The sequence below is a fragment of the Triticum dicoccoides genome, chromosome 2A (assembly GCF_002162155.2).
Source record: "Triticum dicoccoides isolate Atlit2015 ecotype Zavitan chromosome 2A, WEW_v2.0, whole genome shotgun sequence".
Taxonomy (NCBI): domain Eukaryota; kingdom Viridiplantae; phylum Streptophyta; class Magnoliopsida; order Poales; family Poaceae; genus Triticum; species Triticum dicoccoides.
The window spans coordinates 693481971-693488866 of NC_041382.1; positions in this window are offsets into that span (position 1 = coordinate 693481971).

Here is a 6896-nt window from a genome sequence, read left to right on the forward strand (position 1 = left end):
AGCAACACCTCATCCCTCCTTGATAGTATTGGCTTTTCCTATGGACTCAATGTGATCTTGGATCACTAAAATAGAAAATGTAGAGTCTTGATCTTGAAGCTTGAGCCAATCCTTTCTCCTTAGCATCTTGAAGGGGTTCCACATCCTCTAGTCCATGCCATTCCATTGTTGAACTTGTCTGAAACATACTAGGTAAAAGTGTTAGTCCAACAGGAGATATGTTGACATTAATTACCAAAACCACCCAAGGAGCACTTGTGCTTTCAATGCCTCCTGGGCAAGATGACCAAGACTCCGTTTTCCGGAACAATGGAGCGAGCAACCAACTTGTTGGAAATAATGCATACTGATGTATGCGGTCCAATGAGCGTTGAGGCTCGCGGTGGCTATCGTTATGTTCTCACCCTCACTGATGACTTAAGTAGATATGGGTATGTCTACTTAATGAAACACAAGTCTGAGACCTTTGAAAAGTTCAAGGAATTTCATAGCGAGGTAGAGAATCAACGTGACAGGAAAATAAAGTACTTACGATCTGATCATGGAGGAGAATATTTGAGTCACGAGTTTGGCACGCACTTAAGGAAATGTGGAATTGTTTCACAACTCACGCCGCCTGGAACACCTCAGCGTAATGGTGTGTCCGAACGTCGTAATCGCACTCTATTGGATGTGGTGCGATCTATGATGTCTCTTACCGATCTACCGCAATCATTTTGGGGTTATGCTTTAGAGACTGCTGCACTCACTTTAAATAGGGCCCCGTCTAAATCCATTGAGACGAACACCGTATGAATTATGGTTTGGGAAGAAACCTAAGCTGTCGTTTCTGAAAGTTTGGGGATGCGAAGCTTATGTCAAGAAACTTCAACCTGAAAAGCTCGAACCCAAATCAGAAAAGTGCATCTTCGTAGGATACCCTAAGGAAACTATTGGGTATACCTTCTACCATAGATCCGAAGGCAAGATCTTTGTTGCCAAGAATGGATCCTTTCTGGAGAAAGAGTTTCTCTCGAAAGAAGTAAGTGGGAGGAAAGTAGAACTTGATGAGGTACCCCCTCTTGAACCGAAGAGTAGCGCAGCACAGGAAGATGTTTCTGTGGTGCCTGCACCGACTAGAGAGGAAGTTAATGATGATGATCATGAAACTTCGGATCAAGTTGCTACTGAACTTCGTAGGTCCACGAGGACACATTCCGCACCAGAGTGGTATGGCAACCCTTTCCTGGAAATCATGTTGTTAGACAACCGTGAACCTTCGAACTATGAAGAAGCGATGGTGGGCCCGGATTCCAACAAATGGCTCGAAGCCATGAAATCCGAGATAGGATCCATGTATGAGAACAAAGTATGGACTTTGCTGGACTTGCCCGATGATCGGCAAGCCATAGAGAATAAGTGGATCTTTAAGAAGAAGACTGACACAGATGGTAATGTGACCGTCCATAAGGCTCGGCTTGTCTCCAAGGGTTGTCGACAAGTTGAAGGAGTTGACTACGATGAGACCTTCTCACCGTAGCGATGCTGAAGCCCGTCCGAATCATGTTAGGAATTGACGCATTCTATGATTATGAGATCTGGCAAATGGACGTCAAAACGGTATTCCTTAATGGTTTCCGTAAGGAAGAATTGTATATGATACAGCCGGAAGGTTTTGTCGGTCCTAAGAATGCTGACAAGGTATGCAAGCTCCAGCACACCATCTATGGGCTGGTGCAAAGCATCTCGGAGTTGGAACATTCGCTTTGATGAAGTGATCAAAGGGTTTGGGTTTATACAGACTTATGGGGAAGCCTGTATTTACAAGAAAGTGAGTGGGAGCTCTATAGCATTTCTCATATTATATGTGGATGACATACTGTTGATGGGAAATGATATAGAACTTTTGGAAAGCATAAAGGCCTACTTGAATAAGTGTTTTTCAATGAAGGACCTTGGAGAAGTTGCTTACATATTAGGCATCAAGATCTATAGAGATAGATCGAGACGCCTCATTGGTCTTTCACAAAGCACATACCTTGACAAGATATTGAAGAAGTTCAATATGGATCAGTCCAAGAAGGGGTTCTTGCCTATATTGCAAGGTGTGAGATTGAGCGCAGCTCAATGCCCGACCTCGGCAGAAGATAGAGAAAAGATGAGTGTCATCTCCTATACCTCAGCCATAGGCTCTATTATGTATGCCATATTGTGTACCAGACCTGATGTGAACCTTGCCATAAGTTTGGTAGGGAGGTACCAAAGTGATTCCGGAATGGAACACCGGACAGCGGTCAAGAATATCCTAAAGTACCTGAAAAGGACTAAGGATATGTTTCTCGTTTATGGAGGTGCCGAAGAGCTTGTCGTAAAGGGTTACGTCGATGCTAGCTTTGACACAGATCCGTATGACTCCAAGTCACAAACCGGATGCGTGTATATTTTGAATGGTGGGGCAGTCAGATGGTGCAGTTGCAAGAAAAGCGGCGTGGCGGGACCTATATGTGAAGCGGAGTACATAGCTGCTTCGAAAGCAGCGCAGGAAGGAGTCTGGATGAAGGAGTTTATCACCGACCTAGGAGTGATTCCCAGTGCGTCGGGCCCGATGACTCTCTTCTATGACTACACTGGAGCTATTGCCATTACCAAGGAGCCCAGGTTTCACAAGAAGACCAAGCACATCAAGCGCCGCTTCAACTCCATTCGTGGTTATATTCAAGATGGAGACATAGATATTTGTAAAGTACATGCGGATCTGAATGTCCCAGATCCGTTGACTAAACCTCTTCCACGAGCAAAACATGATCAGCACCAGAACTCTATGGGTGTTCTATTCATCACAATGTAACTAGATTATTGACTCTAGTGCGAGTGGGAGACTGTTGGAAATATGCTCTAGAGGCAATAATAAAATGGTTGCTATTATATTTACTTGTTCATGATAATTGTCTATTGTTCATGCTATAATTGTATTAACCGGAAACCGTAATACATGTGTGAATACATAGACCACAACATGTCCCTAGTGAGCCTCTAGTTGACTAGCTCGTTGATCAATAGATGGTTGTGGTTTCCTCACCATGGACATTGGATGTCGTTGATAACGGGATCACGTCATTAGAAGAATGATGTGATGGACAAGACCCAATCCTAAGCATAGCACAAGACCATGTAGTTCGTGTGCTAGAGCTTTTCTAATGTCAAGTATCATTTCCTTAGACCATGAGATTGTGCAACTCCCGGATGTCGTAGGAATGCTTTGGGTGTATCAAATGTCACAACGTAACTGGGTGACATTAAAGGTGCACTACAGGTATCTCCGAAAGTGTCTGTTGGGTTGGCACGAATTGAGACTGGGATTTGTCACTCCGTATGATGGAGAGGATCCTGGGCCCACTCGGTAATGCATCATCATAATGAGCTCGATGTGACGAATGATTTAGCAACGGGATCATGTCTTACGGAACGAGTAAAGATACTTGCCGGTAACGAGATTGAACAAGGTATGGGGATACCGACAATCGAATCTAGGGAAAGTAACATATCGATGGACAAAGGGAATTGTATACGAGATTGATTGAATCCCCGACATCGTGGTTCATCCGATGAGATCATCATGGAACATGTGGGAGCCAATGTGGGTATTCAAATCCCGCTATTGGTTATTGGCCGGAGAGGTGTCTCGGTCATGTTTGCATGGTTCCCGAACCTGTAGGGTCTACACACTTAAGGTTCAGTGACGCTAGAGTTGTAATGGGAATTGTATATGGTTACCGAAAGTTGTTCGGAGTCCTGGATGAGATCCTGAACGTCACGAGGAGTTCCGGAATGGTCTGGAGGTGAAGATTTATATATGAGAAGTCCAGTTTCAGTGGCCAGAACAATTTCGGGGGTTATCGGACCACCGAAAGGGTTCCGAGGGTCCACTGGGAGGGGCCACCTGCCCCGGGGGACCAAGTGGGCTGAATATGGGTGGGAACCAGCCCCCTTAGTGGGATGGTGCGCCCCCCAAGGGTCCCAAGGCGCCTAGGGTTAAAACCCTAGGGGTGGGGGCGCCCCCCCCCCACCAACTTGGGCGGAAAACACCCCCCTTGCCCCCCCATTCGAGATGCATCTAGGGGGGCCGGCCTCCTCTCCCCTTCATCCTATAAATAGAGGGGGTTGGGAGGCAGCCGCACCTCAGCCCCTGGCGCAGCCCTCCCCCCTCCTACACCTCCTCCTCCTCTGTTGAGCTTGGCGAAGCTCTGCCGGAGAACCACGAGCTCAACCTCCACCACATCGTCGTGTTGCCGGTGTTCTCCCTCAACTTCTCCTCCCCCCTTGCTGGATCAAGAAGGAGGAGACATCCCCGGGTTGTACGTGTGTTGAACGCGGAGGCACCGTCCGTTTGGCCCTAGATCAGATCTTCCGCGATTTGAATCGCCGCGAGTACGACTCCATCAACCGCGTTCCTTGCAACGCTTCCGCTTAGCGATCTTCAAGAGTATGAAGATGCACTCGCTATCTCTCGTTGCTAGCATCTCCTAGATTGATCTTGGTGACACGTAGGAAATTTTTTGAACTATTACTACGTTACCCAACAGACAGCTACTGTGCCGCTCTCGCCAGTTGCTATCCCCAAGGCAGATGTTGCTGCCGCCACCTGAGAAGCAACAACGGCCATTTGGGCTGCCTTGGCCGCCCTCGCAGATTGCACCCGCGCTCATGAAGCTTGTTAGCACGCGCCTTGCGGTTGCGGCCGTGCTCTCGCCGGAGTGGGCCGTCGAAGTTGCCATCACGAAGCGGGTCCACGTCCCTATCTTTCACTGGCGATGATTGAATAGTGAAATGATATTTGGGGAGAGAGCTACTGTGCTTGACATGCTGGGTGTGGACTATAGCCGACATACCTTCTCGCGTAAGCCGTATGCGTACTATACACCGATGGTGCTCTAGTATATTTTGTACTACATCTCACACGGTTGGTGATAATAAATTGTGTGCAATCTACTTGATTTTTCGTCTTGATTTGAATTACATAATGGGGTCACAGCTGCAAAGGATGGTGTTTGAATTGCTAGAACTTTTATCTGCAGTGAACATGCAACTATAGGTGTGTCCTCAAAAAAATTGGAATTATTCAGGGTTTGTTTGGACATTTTTGTACATTAGCTTGGTTTTCTAGGCATTTCAGGTGCACAATTCAAAATTAAACTACATGCACATGCTCCGGTGCACCAAAATGGGTTGTAAAATGATATATGTGTCCATGGGTTGATGCTTATGTCCCATTCAAGAAATTAGGATGAATTTCAAACACCATGGCACTGTGACTCTCCGGTAAACGTTGAGGTGCTTGCTTTTGTAATTCTAGTAAATACAAAACTCGTCTGAAATTCGTGAACCTTGGCATGCTATCATGGAACGGCATCAACATGTTGGGGTAAATATTGTCCCATTTGGGGCAGGTTGTGGTATAAGCTTCTCACAAAGCAGAGCTTCTCACAAGAAGCCTCATGGTTCCGTTAGGGAAATGTGTCACCTTTGTGGACAAAACGATATTCGTCGCCTCTTCTTCCTTTCAATTTTTTTCCTGGAGTCAATATAGAACAACAGGGGTGTGGTGTTAAATTTTGGATTTTTTTCGGGGATCTTTTGGACATTTTTATACGTTAACTGAGTTTTCTAGGCATTTATGTGCATAATTCAAAATTGAACTACATGCACATGCTCCAGTCCATAAAAAACGGGTTGACAAATCAAATGTTTGTCCTTGGTTGCAAGCTTAGGACACATGCAAGAAATGAGAATGAATGTCAAACACCTTGATACGTCCATTTTGCATCATGCTTTTATATCGATATTTATTGCATTATGGGCTGTTATTTCACGTTATGTCACAATACTTATGGCTATTCTCTCTTATTTTACAAGTTTTACATAAGGAGGGAGAATGCCGGCAGCTGGAATTCTGGGCTGGAAAAGGAGCAAATATTAGAGACCTATTCTGCGCAACTCCAAAAGTCCTGAAACTCCACGGAATATCTTAAAATAAATAAAGAAAAATCCTCGGCAAAGATGAAGGCCAGGGGGGCCACACCCTACTCACGAGGGTGGGGGGCGCCCCCCCCCCTCCTAGGGCGCGCCCTCCTACCTCGTGGGCCCCCTGGTGGGTCTTCGACGTCCATCTTCTCCTTTATGAAGTCTTTCGATGAGAAAAAAATCAGAAGCAACCTTTCGGGACGAGACTCCGCCGCCACGAGGCGGAACCTTGGCGGAACCAATCTAGAGCTCCGACAGAGCTGTTCTGCCGGGGATACTTCCCTCCGGGAGGGGGAAATCATGAGTATGGGCACTAGAGTGGGAGATTGATGATCTGAGGGATCAAAATGTTGTCCTCAAGCGCAAATTAAGGGAGAAGTCCAAGCCCGCATCATCGACAACACCTCCACCTTCTTCGCCGACAAAGGAGATATAATCACATGAGTATGGGCACTCCCCTTGGCAACTGCCAAGCTTGGGGGAGGTGCCCCGGTATCGTATCACAATCACAACTCCTATCTTTACCCTTTTTCTTAGTTCGATCCTATTAGTAGTATCTTGATCTAGTAGAATAAAGTTTATGGCATGATCTAGTTTTGAGTTTTGCTTTATGATCTCTATTTGTAATCGAGTCCGTGAGCTATATATAATAAAGATTAGTGTTGAGTCAAGGGCTTGATTATTTTGCCTTGATCTTGGGTGAATAAAAGAAAAGAAGAAAAAGAATAAAAAGAAATAAAGAGTTCATATTGATCTTATTGAAAGTAATGGCTTCACATAGAAAGAGTATGATGATTAAAAGTTGTTGGGAGTTGACAGACGTAGCTTTGGTCATCGTTGCAATTAATAGGACGTAATGAGGAAAGAGAGGTTTCACATATAGATATATTATCATT